This window comes from Hemicordylus capensis, chromosome 3, assembly GCF_027244095.1.
Source record: "Hemicordylus capensis ecotype Gifberg chromosome 3, rHemCap1.1.pri, whole genome shotgun sequence".
Taxonomy (NCBI): Eukaryota; Metazoa; Chordata; class Lepidosauria; order Squamata; family Cordylidae; genus Hemicordylus; species Hemicordylus capensis.
In genome coordinates this window covers 280038174-280050534 of record NC_069659.1, presented here as the reverse complement: position 1 = coordinate 280050534, position 12361 = coordinate 280038174, and the positions used below count along the sequence as shown (strand labels likewise).

General features: G+C 43.0%; 1 long non-coding RNA gene across 1 annotated transcript in view; it reads right to left on the bottom strand.

Moving 5' to 3' along the window:
- Positions 1–12361, bottom strand: part of LOC128352336 (uncharacterized) — a 94178-nt gene that overhangs the window by 78999 nt on the left and 2818 nt on the right. The gene's annotated exons all lie outside the window — the stretch shown is intronic.

Sequence of the window (12361 nt, the reverse complement as noted above, 5' to 3'; positions counted from 1 at the left end):
GCGAAGAATGACTGTCAAAGATAAAGCAGTATAAGCAAAATAACGTCCCTTGAAACTAAACTAGGTACCCCCCTCTATGATATCTGAGCAATAACTGAAACAAAAGAGCAAGGATGGAACAGAACAAGGACAAGCTTAAACAAGAAAGGGTGAACAATTCTAAGTACGAGGAACACTGTCTGCAGAAGGAAACATTGCTGACAGTACCATCTCAGGAACAGCGTCCGCTTGATATAGGGATGTGCACAAAACCAGTTTGCCCAGTTCAGTTCAAATTCAAACCAGGTTCGAACCAGGAGAGGGAACTTGGGTTTTGGTTTTGCTCGAACCACCCGGTTTGGTTTGAATTCGAAAATTTTTGAACTGGTTTGAACCGGTTATAACCTTCAGAGGTGGGTGGAGTGGTAGCTGTAACCCATGGGTACCTACCACCCAAACCCAGAAGCAATTGGACACTCCTATGATTTTTTAATGATTTTTTGAAATATTTTTAAATTATTTTTCTCATAGGGTATAATGGGACCCAAACCAGCCCATTATCCCCTATTGTGGAGCACCTAGGGGCAAAAAAGTGGGGTGGGTGGTAGGCACCGAGGGGGTGCCTACCACTCACAAAACCCCAAGGCAATCGGACACTCCTCCGATTATTGGTGAATTTTAAAAGTATTTTTGAATTCCTCATAGGGAATAGTGAGGATTGCAGCAAATGTATAGCTTCACATCAGGGGGAAAGGGGTTGCCTAGAGCAGAGTGTGGTGTGTAGTGTGTGATGGGTGGTAGTTCCCAAGGGGAGCAAGGAAGCTATCAGAATTATTTGAAAGGAATTGGGCAAAAGGCTGATTTTTAAGTGATTTTTGAAGTTTACATGTCTTTAAGGTTTTTCTCCATAAAGAAGCATGGAGGTGTCAGCAAATGTATAGCTTCACATTGGGGGCAAAGGGGTGTCCAAGAGCAGAGTGTGGTGGGTGGTAGTGCCCAAGAGGGGCAAGGAGACTACCAGAATTATTTGAAAGAAATTGGGCAAAGGACTGATTTTTAAGTGATTTTTGAAGTTTACGTGTCTTTAAGGTTAGCAAATGAGAGTGAATTCATTCAACCCAGTACCCCATGGGTTGGCACCCTCTGAGCCACCCCAGCACCCCCACCCCCACCCCAGTGCAGTTATAGGGCTGCTGAAACCTCCATTCTTTCCTATGGAGAAAAACCTTAAAGACACTTGGGGGGTGCTGGGGTGGCCCAGAGCGAGTGGTGGTGTAGTCCACAGAGGGTGCCAACAATGCACATGGGTTGCTAACCCATGGGGTACTGGGTTTTGTTGTTTCTGAGGTGTTCTGAGTGTAGATTCTTTGGTAGCAAATGAGATTTCAATGACAAACCATTATGTTTGGGCCTTCGCAACTGCACGTGGCGGCCATTTTGGCTGCCGCTGCACATGCATAAATGGCCTCTGCGAGGCATGCCTGGTGGCCAAAAAGGCTCCCACACGCAGTCACGGAGGCCCGAACCGGCCGAAAATAGTCCTTTTACCCAGCCACAGAGGTGATTTCAGAGGCCGGCGGGAGGGAGGGGGAACCTTCGCGGACACACACACACACACCCGCAGCCTACAGGAAGCCCCCCAAAGGGGCTACAGGTATTTTTTATTTAATTTTTAATTTTTTTAAAAAAAAATCAGACTTGTCCAGTTCGGTTCTGGTCTAGACAGTTCGGTTCTGGTCCAGATGGAACGAGGTGGTGGTGGTTTGGTCCCAAACCCCCAAACCGAACCCCTAAACCTCTGGACCAGTCTGCACTTCCCTACTCCCTAAATGCCTGCCTGGAGGCAGTGATGGGCTGGATGAGAGGTAACAGGCTGCGGCTGAATCCAGATAAGACGGAGGTATTTATTGTGCAGGGTTGGAACTTGAGAGATGATTTTGATCTGCCTGTTCTGGATGGGGTCACACTTCCCCAGAAGGAACAGGTATGCAGTCTGGGAGTGCTTCTGGATACAAAACTCTTCCTGGTGTCCCAGGCGGAGGCAGTGGCCAGAGGTGCCTTCTATCAGCTTCGGCTGATACACCAGCTGCTTCCATTTCTTGAGATACATGACCTCAGAACAGTAGTACATCTGCTGGCCACCGCCAGACTTGACTACTGCAATGAGCGTTATGTGGAGCTGCCTTTGTATGTACGTAGTCCGGAAACTGCAGTTAGTCCAGAATGCGGCAGCCAGTTTGGTCTCTGGGTCATCTTGGAGAGACCATATCACCCCTATCTTAAAAGATCTACACTGGCTGCCGATAAGTTTCCAGGCAAAGTACAAGGTTTGGGTTATAACCTATAAAGCCCTAAACAGCTTGGGCCCTGGGTATTTAAGAGAACATCTTCTTTGCTATGAACCACTTCGCCTATTGAGATCATCTGGAGAGGTTTGTCTGCAGTTTCCACCGGCTCATCTGGTGTCTACTCAGGGACGGGCCTTCTCCATTGCTGCCCCGAGGCTCTGGAACACACTTCCTGCTGAAATAAGAGCCTCCCCATCTCTTACAACTTTTAAAATGGCAGTCAAGATGCATTTGTTCACCCAGGCTTTTAATTAGATATTGTTTTAATTGTGTTTTAATAGTTTTAATGTTTTTAATTTTAATTGTTGAAATGTGTCAAACTTTTTATTGGTTTTTTAAATTGTTTTGTAAACCGCCCAGAGAACTTGTGTTTTAGGCGGTATAAAATGTGCTAAATAAACATAGAAACAAACTTTAATATGCATTGATTTGCATCAGTGAAGGGCTCCATGGTAACTGAAATGCATTTAGGATTGACCATAGATGAGTCACCCCTAGGCAACCAAAGTGGATAAATGTATGATGTCATAGAAATTACCTTAATTAAGAAAATAGAAAGTATTTCACACTCCTGCATGCTTCTGAAGGGTAAAGCTAATACAATGACAAAACCTAACAATATAAAATAACTCTTAAGGACATTTTACTGCAATTTTTAATATATAGATAGATAGATAGATAGATAGATAGATAGATAGATAGATAGATATACATAATTTTTCTTACCCCAGTTAAATTATTCTGCTATTCTTAAAGTAAAATCAACAACTTATAATATTTTCCATAAAACATTATTCTATACAATTAATATTATACATATATTATAATTTTCTCTTGCCTTCATTACCCTTATTAAAAACATATTACAACAAAACTTTCACTGATTTTCAGCAATGGATCTAAATGATGCATTTCTAAAACTAGGAAATACTTTAGAAGACTATCAAAAGTCTCATTTTCTCAAAACTCGTTCTATATGGTTCTTTTTCATGACCTTGAAAATAAGCTTGCCTATATTTATTTATTTAAAGAAACACAACACCAAAAGCCCTTCCAATTATCCAAATTACAATGATGCTTATAAATTATTATGACTTCAGTGGGTACAATCTTGTCCCTATCGCCACTGCATCCTTTCACCCCCTCATCTGTGTGCTGCTCCTACCAGTGATCCTTCTCCTTCCTGGTGGTTGGCCAACCAACTCTGTGTGGAGAGCTATGCGAAAAGACTCCAAACATCCATTGGTACTGGATGGCCCAGACACAGCACTCACCCCCTCCAGCCTACGTCTCCCCCCAGATCCAGGAGGCACTCACAATTTGAGCGGTCGGACTGGCCCACATGCCAGGATGCTGCAGTGGGTGTTCAGTGATGACATCAGATGTCATCATCAAGTAATGTCTGACAATGAGCGCTGGGTGAGATGGGGAATGTGGGGGGGGGGGGAAGTTGGGTTGAAGGGAGGTAAGACAGGGACAACTGAGCAGCACAGGAGGGGTTAATAAAGGCAAAGGGGGAGTGGCCAGGGTGGGTGAAGCCCAGATGTACAGCCTTTAAAAGTGGATAGGCCAGTGATGGGGGGTTGGATGGGAGGGTTGTGGTTCTCCAGGGAGAGACCAGCCCTATGACGACCTGCAGGAGGAGGAGTCCGGTGAAACAAACCCCCTCCCCTGCCACTGAGGCTTGACCCAAGAAAGCAACCGACTAAATTTGGCTGGCAGGAGGACACCCAGGCTGACAGGTACATGTAGGGAACTGGTTGGATTGGGTCTATACAGATTACAAGCAGTATACAGGAAAATGTTAAACTTGTATTTAACTATATTTTTGATATTGTTTTCCCTCTAAGCCCTTCCCTAACGTATCTGTGAAACGCATGGTGCTATCTTTTAAAAGAGGTTTTCACCATCAGCTATCTTATATGATGACAATGATGTTCACATCTAGATTACAGTCAACTTTCTAGAATGGTTTAATATTGGTTATTAGGAGTGCCAGCTCCTAATGTATACACAGTGTATATGTGAAGTTGTGGGATTTTGCCCCAATATGCATCACTTCACCATTGCTTAAATTGGACTGCATTTGCCATTTTGTCTCCCACTCACCCAGTTTGGAGAGAATCGAGATCCTTTTGGAGCTTCTCACAATCTGTTGTGGATTTCACTACCATAAATAGTTTAGTGTCATCTGCAAATTTGGCCACTTTTGGCTGTACTCCTATTCTACTCTGTCCCCTTCTGTCTTACCAGAATATCTTCTGTCATCTCTAGCAAGACCATGTCATTGGCTCCGGGATGATTTTTTTTCTTAAATATGCTTTGGAAGACTCGATCCAGATTGGACAATTCTGTTATTTTATTATTTATTATTTATTTATTGCATTTATATCCCGCTCTTCCTCCGAGGAGCTCAGAGGAAGAGCTCGTGCTTATTTTTATCCTCACAACAACCTTGTGAGGTAGGTTAGGCTGAGAGATACATAACTGACCCAGAGTCACCCAGTGAGTTTCATGGTGGAATGGGGATTTGAACTTGGGCCTTCCACATCCCTATGGCTGCTATTTGCCCTGGGAGGGAAGCTACAATGGCAGCCACAAGTGGGAGAATCCAATGTGAGATTGCAGCAGGAGCAAAGAGTTGGTGCTGAGATCACCTTTCTTCAGCACTCTAATTGGAAAATTTTAAAAATCCACCCCAAACCAGGGTACAAATGAATGATGATATAATCAGAGCAGGCAGATTGCTCCCTCATTTGGGTCCTTCACTCGCTGGCTTGTTTTTTAAATCATTTTGTTCAGTGTGTAGTACGTGAAGAACTAGCCCTTCTGCAAACACTGGACAGCCACAGGCTGAAAAAGAAAGGGGTGTTTTGTTCTCTGCTGCACAGGGAAGAACATTCATAGCACAGAATACTGCCAAATTCTGTGTGGTGTCTGCAGGAAACCACGCAGGAGACCAACAGGAAACCATAGCAAAACACTCATTGTGTACACTGCCCACAGGCACCTGGGATAAAACTAGATGTGCTATCCCACCGCTAATCCCAGCACAACAAATCCTATTGTTTAGAAAGCTTCATTGTCTTCCTGTTTTTCTGTTAGATCGTATGACAGGGCAACATCCTAGTATGTTCACTTATAATGTGGATTAGAATCAGACGGATGCTTTGTTCTTGTGATGACATGATGGCCTTCTTATTGGAAGTTTTTATTGCATAGTTACATCAGTTACTAGGGGTGTGCAATTCGGATTTTTGGTGATTCGGTTCAGGACCCGAACCGAATTGCCCCTGTTCTGTTTTGTGCCAGAATATGGGCCACCCGAATCACCCTTGATTCGGTTCGGATTCGGATTTAACCCGAATCCGAATCGATTCGGGGGGAAAGGGCCGAGGGGCAAAATTTTGGGGTGGGGTGGTAGTGCCCAATGGGTGGAAGCTACCACCCCAATTTCAGGGGAATTGGGCAAAGGGCTGATTTTTGGGGAATTTTTGAAGTTTTAGTGACTTTGGGGCAGTTCGGGGGCATATAATGGGATCTGGGCAAAAAGAGTGGTGTGGTGTGGTAGTGGCTAATGGGTGCAGAGTACCACCCCAATTTCAGGGGGATTGGGCAAAGGGGTGATTTTTGGGAAATTTCTGAAGTTTTCATGTCTTTGGGGCAGTTTGGGGCAGATTGGGGCAGAAAGTGGTGCCTGGGGCAGAAGAGTGGGGTGGGGTTGTAGTGCCTAATGGGTGGAGGCTACCACCCCAATTTCAGGGGGATTGGACAAAGGGGTGATGTTTTGGGAATTTTTGAAGTTTTGGTGTCTTTGGGGCAGATTGGGGGCAGAAAGTGGATCTGCCCCAAAAGAGTGGGGTGGGCTGGTAGATAGTGCCTAATGGGTGGAGGCTACCACCCGTCCCCAATTTCAGAGTGATTGGCCAGAGGGCTGGATTTTGTTGATTTTCTGAGGTTTTTCTTCATAAAGTGCAGTGTGGTAGATTGATTCATTCAATATTCATAGTAAGTGAGAGTGTGAAAAAAGTGAAAGTGGGGTCATGAGAGTTCTTTAATTGAAAAAAATCTCATTTGCTATCATTGAATGAGAATTCACACCTCAGAAGTTTTTCTGAAGGGATGTTATTCCCTTATTTTCTGAGGTGTGAATTCTCATTCAATGATAGCAAATGAGATTTTTTTCAATTAAAGAACTCTCATGACCCCACTTTCACTTTTTCACACTCGCATTTACTATGAATATGATGAATGAATCAATCTACCACAAAGCACTTTATGAAGAAAAACCTCAGAAAATCAACAAAATCCAGCCCTCTGGCCAATCACTCTGCAATTGGGGACGGGTGGTAGCCTCCACCCATTAGGCACTATCTACCAGCCCACCCCACACTTTTGGGGCAGATCCACTTTCTGCCCCCAATCTGCCCCAAAGACACCAAAACTTCAAAAATTCCCAAAAAATCAGCCCTCTGCCCAATCCCCCTGAAATTGGGGTGTTAGCTGCCACCCATTAGGCACTACCACTCCACCCCACCCTTTTGGGGCAGATACACTTTCTGCCCCCAAACTGCCCCAAAGACACAAACACTTCAAAAATTCCCAAAAAATCACCCCTTTGTCTAATCCCCCTTAAATTGGGGTGGTAGCCTCCACCCATTAGGCACTACCACCCCACCCCACTCTTCTGCCCCAGGCCCCACTTTCTGTCCCAAACTGCCCCAAAGACACAAAAACTTCAGAAATTTCCCCAAAATCACCCCTTTGCCCAATCCCCCTGAAATTGGGGTGGTAGCCTGCACCCATTAGGCACTACCACCCCACCCCACTCTTTTTGCCCAGATCCCATTCTATGCCCCCAAACTGCCCCAAAGTCACTAAAACTTCAAAAAATCCCCCAAAATCGACCATGAGCCGAATCACCCAAATTTTTCGGCCCCGAAATTCAGGTGATTTGGCTCGGCCCCGAAAAATATCGGGGGACATTGGGGGTGATTCGGTTCAGCCCTGAATCACCCGAAATTGCTCATTTCAGGCACAGATTGATCTGTGCCCGAAATTTTTTGCACATCCCTATCAGTTACCCATCGTCAGTGGAAAGAAAGCTCCCATCAGGCATGATCGTGTGAAATTAGAAATAGGGTGCATGAATCTGCCCATATTGATCTGACTTTGGAGATTGGTGATTGATAGTAATTTTAATGAAAGACTGCTTAATTTAGGAACTGTGGACCCTCTTTTTTCCCTTTTTAATTTTTTTGCTGGCTCATTGCGAATGCTACAAAGGGGGATTTATAATTTACCAGGAGCATTTCCAGGCGGGGCTTTTAGCTTGGAATGGAGAGTGTGCTTTCGCACATCGGTCAGGTTTGCACCAAAGTCCGTGCAAGATATTGGGGAGCACTTCACACACGATTTGGGTTTTTCATTGCACATTAGAGCCTAGCCCTATTTATGTCGGGGTGTGTGTGTCACTTTTTGTTTCTGTTTTTTTTGGACAAATTCGAACTCACAGTAAAGCCTCACAGTAAACCTGCAGTAAAGCCTGCTGTCTGGGAAAGCTCCTGGAAGAAGTTTTAATTTGTCTTGACACAGCCACTTAAATATAGATATTATTCCAAATAATCCTGAAGGATCCATATATGCATGTAAATAATCAAAAGGTCTTTGGCTGTTATCCAGTATTCTAGAAATGTTTGTTCTTTCATGCTCATGTGTCCTGCCTTGCCAGAATACAGATACAATGCAGGGAAGAACTTTAAGAAAAGCATTAAACTCTTTTTCATCTTTCTTTTGCTTTTTATTACACTCTCTGTCTGACCAGGTCTGCTGCTTCTCAGCTGATGTCATGTACGATCTAGCTGTAGCCTGGGGGTACCTAGTTCTGTTTTTGATAGTTTTCTAATGCAGTGCATGAATATTTTATTGCAATCTATTAAATTATATGACTTTTCCTAATACCTTTGCAATAACTAAACTCATGCATGAAAAGAGGCCTCTAAAATCCTTTTTAACAATACTTACCTCTAGTAATCTGCTTTATGACAGCAGGTTAAAGTGTTACCTGTTAAAAATATTAGGGCATTTTTTTATATAGCAACAGTTACATAGTAAAATATTATTGAGAAGACAATAATTTCCATTCCAATGCAGAAAACTAGAATCAGGTGGAAAGTGGTTGATGTGGTAGTTAGGCATACTAAGACACAGCTCTAATAGATTGCTTTCCACCATAGATATAATAGTGTGCCAGAGGCAGAAGAGGGGTGGATTAAATTGTATTGCAACAGATTTGCTTGTAGGAGAGCAATACGCTTAATTAAATCCTGCTAGATCACACAAAGAGAGTATATGGGAGGAAAAGCCCAAACGCTTGCAAGTCAATCTCATCTGGGACAACATTTCTTCACTATTTAGAAGATCATATCTTTCACATTCTACTAATGTTCATCGTCCTGCTAAATTCCACTACATAATTCCATATACATAAGAAAAGCCCTGCTGGATCAGGCCAAAGGCCCATCCGGTCCAGTGTCCTGCCTCACTAAGTGGCCAGCCAGTGCATTGGTTATATTTTATAACTGCTTCCCTTGTACACATGAAGAAATCTTATTATGGTTTAACAAAATCTTTATTAAGTAGCAACTCAATTTTATTCCTTCTCTTTTCCTCCCTTTTCTTTCTAACTCTACTACCACACTCTCTACTAGGGATGTGCACGAATGGTCTTCGGCACAGGCGGGGGTAGTACTTTAAGGGCGGGGGAGGGTGTACACACACCCCGGCCGCGTTTCCCCCACCGGCACTCTGTAAATTTCAAGCCCCTTGGGGCAGCAGCATTCCTCCCTGACGCCCCGTTCCCCCCGTCGGCTGGAAGTGGCCGGAAGTTGCGAGCGCGCGTGCGCCCGTCGTGCATGCACATGTGCGCCTGTCTGCCGTGCGTGCGCACGCATGACGGGCGCACGTGTGCTCACAACTTCCGGCCACTTCCGGCCGCCGGGGGGGAATGGGGCGGCAGGGAGGAACGCTGCCACCCCGAGGGGCTTGAAATTTACAGAGCGCCGGCGGGGGAAATGTGGTGGGGGGGGTGAGTACACCCTTCCCCGCCCTTAAAGTACTATCCCCGCCGGTGCCGAAACACCAAATACCGCCCCAGTGCCGAAATGTTTTGGAGGCCTTTACAATGGCCTTCGAAACATTTCAGGCACATGCCTACTCTCTACAGGATCCCCACTGGGACAAACCTCTATAAAACAAAACATAAAAGATATTGTATACAATGCAACACATCCCTCCCCACTATAACAACCAGAATTGGATTGATTTAAAATTCAAAGAATTGAAGTCTTTTAGGTGGTCTCCTGTCACACACACTTCTCCTGATTCTTGGGTGCTCTGCCACAGGAGCTGTTATGTTCTTTCTGGTACAGAGGATTGTCCTTCGTTTTCATTAGCTTCCTCTGTGAGGTAAAAACTGGAGGCAAGATCAAATTCCTCTTCAATTCCTCTCTTGAGATCAGACTCCTTTGCCTCTTTTCTTGTAGTAGGCATGCTGGAATGGATTCGAATCCCTATGAACCCAGGATTCGATTTAAGGTGATGCAAGATTCCAAAGAAAGAGGTGGTCTTGGAGTTCCTAACTTGAAACTTTATTACCACGCTCGTAGCCTGACTTGGATTTCAAATTGGATTTTATCCCCTTACGGAAGTTTTACTCGAATGCAGGAATTTGGTCTTACTAGAGGATTGCATAATTACTTATGGATTTCTGGTTCAAGGAAAGATTTGGAGATACAACAACATACTATCCTACACAGTCTTTTTTATGTCTGGGATAAATATCAGAAAAGAATAAGTCCTAGATTATCACCTTTGGCCTCTATACTGAATGCTTATTTCCATGAAGAAGAATTTTCTTCTAAGTATAATTTTTGGCGAGGCAGTCTATACTCCTTACCAAGTTTGGCCCAATATTTAGCTATGGATAAATCAGTTTCTTCTGGGCAAACAACTCAACAGGCACCCTGGTTCCAACAAACTCGGATCAGCTCAATAGTTTGGAAAGAGTTACAGCTAAAGGGTGGAAAACTTAGAGATCTGACTGAATTTGAAGAATTAATCACCCCAAACACTGATCATTTATTAGGCAAAATTTATAAAGTATTACTGAAGTATGAAACAGAGACTGAGCAGATAAAAGAATGTATGATAAAATGGATGCAGAACTTTAATAGATTGATCGATCTCTCAGATTGGGAATACCAATGGAAAAAGAATGTGAAATTTACTTTGTGTACCAATCTAAGGGAAAATTGGTATAAGATGTTTTTCAGATGGTATATAACTCCTTTGACTATTAATAAAATAGATGATTCTTTTTCTAAGAAATGTTGGAAATGTAACTCAAATTTTGGTTCATTTTACCATATGTGGTGGAGTTGTGGTAAAGCTCAACAGTTTTGGAAACAAATTCATATGTAAATTGAACAAATCTTAGAAGTTAAGATCCCCTTCCTTCCAGAAATTTTTCTTTTAAGTATGATAAAACCTTATATTCCTGCCAAATCAAACGAAATGTGTTTATATATGATTACAGCGGCTAGGATTATATATGCTTCTAACTGGCATACTTTGGAAATTCCTTCTTTAAACGATTGGTTTTTGAAAGTGTGGGACTATGCTTCAGTTTCAAAAGTCTCGGCTTATGTACATGGTATCTCTACTGAATCATTCATGTCTGTCTGGGAACCCTTTATAAATTATACTATCTGTTATGGTCAAACTTTGTTCCCATTTTCTGGATTTGACTTATAGTGTTTTCTATATGTAACTTATATGTAACTTACAAAAAGCTGAATAGATTAGATTTTACAATTTTAAGAGTCTGAATTTCTTTTGCTTTATCTTGTTTTAGATATTTTTTCTTTACTGCTGTAATTAATTAGAAAAATGAGGTTTTTCATTACGAAAAATGATTTGTTTTGTATTGTTTTGTATTGTCTTTATGGTGATTTGTCTTTATCTTCTTTGGTTTACTTCTCAATAAAAATTCTTATTTTAAAAAAATACTGCTTAAAACAATATAAAAACAATTTTAAAACAATTCAGAGCCATTTAAAAACCGATTAAAATACTTTAAAACAATTTAAAAACCTTGGAAGGCCAACAATGAGCCTAAATTACGGATATCTGCTGGGAGTGCATTCTATAGGTCAGGAGCAGCTACAGAGAAGGGCCGGCTCTGAGTCACCACCAGACGTACCGGTGCTAACTGGAGACGGACCTCTCTAGATGACCTTAACATGCGATGGGGATCATACAGAAGAAGGCACTCCTTAAGGTAGCCTAGACCCGAGCTGTTCAGGGCTTTAAAGGTAATAACCAGCACTGTATTTTGCCTGGAAACATATCAGTAGCCAGTGCAACTGTTTTAAGACAGGCACAATATGGTCTCTCCGGGTTACCCCAGAGACCAGTCCGGCTGCTGCATTTTGAAATAACTGACGTTTCTGAACTACATAGAAAGGCAGCCTCACGTAGAGTGCATTGCAATAGTCGAGCCTGGAGGTTACCAGCTGAGGCACCACTGTTTTGAGATCATTCTCTTCAAGGAATTGGCACAGCTGTTGAATCAGCCAAAGCTGATAGAAAGCACTCCTGGCCATAGCCTCCACCTGAGATACCAGGGTGAGGCCTGGATACAAAAGCACTCCCAAGCTGCCTCACCCAGTGGTTTCATGTAGATGTTAAAAAGCATTGGTGACAGAATGGAGCCCTGAGGAACTCCATATATTAGCTCCTGTTTCAAATAGCAGCCATCACCAAGCTCCACCATCTGGAATCTGCCTGAGAGATAGGAGCAGAACCATGGCAAAGCAACTCCCCCAGGCGATCCAGAAATGACAATCCACTACCATCTTTGAGTTCACATTTCTTAATTTATGCGCATTCAAAGTCTACCATTTAATTTCCTCACAAGAACAATGGGAGATACCCATTCTGATGCATCAACAGGTTCTATGATGTCTGCATGC